This window comes from Phaethon lepturus, unplaced genomic scaffold (assembly GCF_000687285.1).
Source record: "Phaethon lepturus isolate BGI_N335 unplaced genomic scaffold, ASM68728v1 scaffold43357, whole genome shotgun sequence".
In the NCBI taxonomy this organism is placed as follows: Eukaryota; Metazoa; Chordata; class Aves; order Phaethontiformes; family Phaethontidae; genus Phaethon; species Phaethon lepturus.
The window spans coordinates 382-595 of record NW_010551920.1 but is presented as its reverse complement, the minus strand read 5'-3'; positions in this window follow the sequence as shown (position 1 = coordinate 595).

Genomic DNA, 214 nt, shown 5'->3' with positions numbered 1-214 from the left:
TAATTTAGTTTAGATTTTTAATTTTAAATTTGATTTTAATTTTACAAGTTTTAAAATTTGTTTTAAATGCTTGAAATTTAAAGATTTATTTTAAAATTTAGATTTTTAAAATTTTGTTCCCCTGCTTTTTGGGGGACTGAACCATTCTTCAGACCTCTTTGGTGTCGAGGACAAAACCCTTTTGCCCATCCTCCCTGGCCGGGGGGCTGACGGC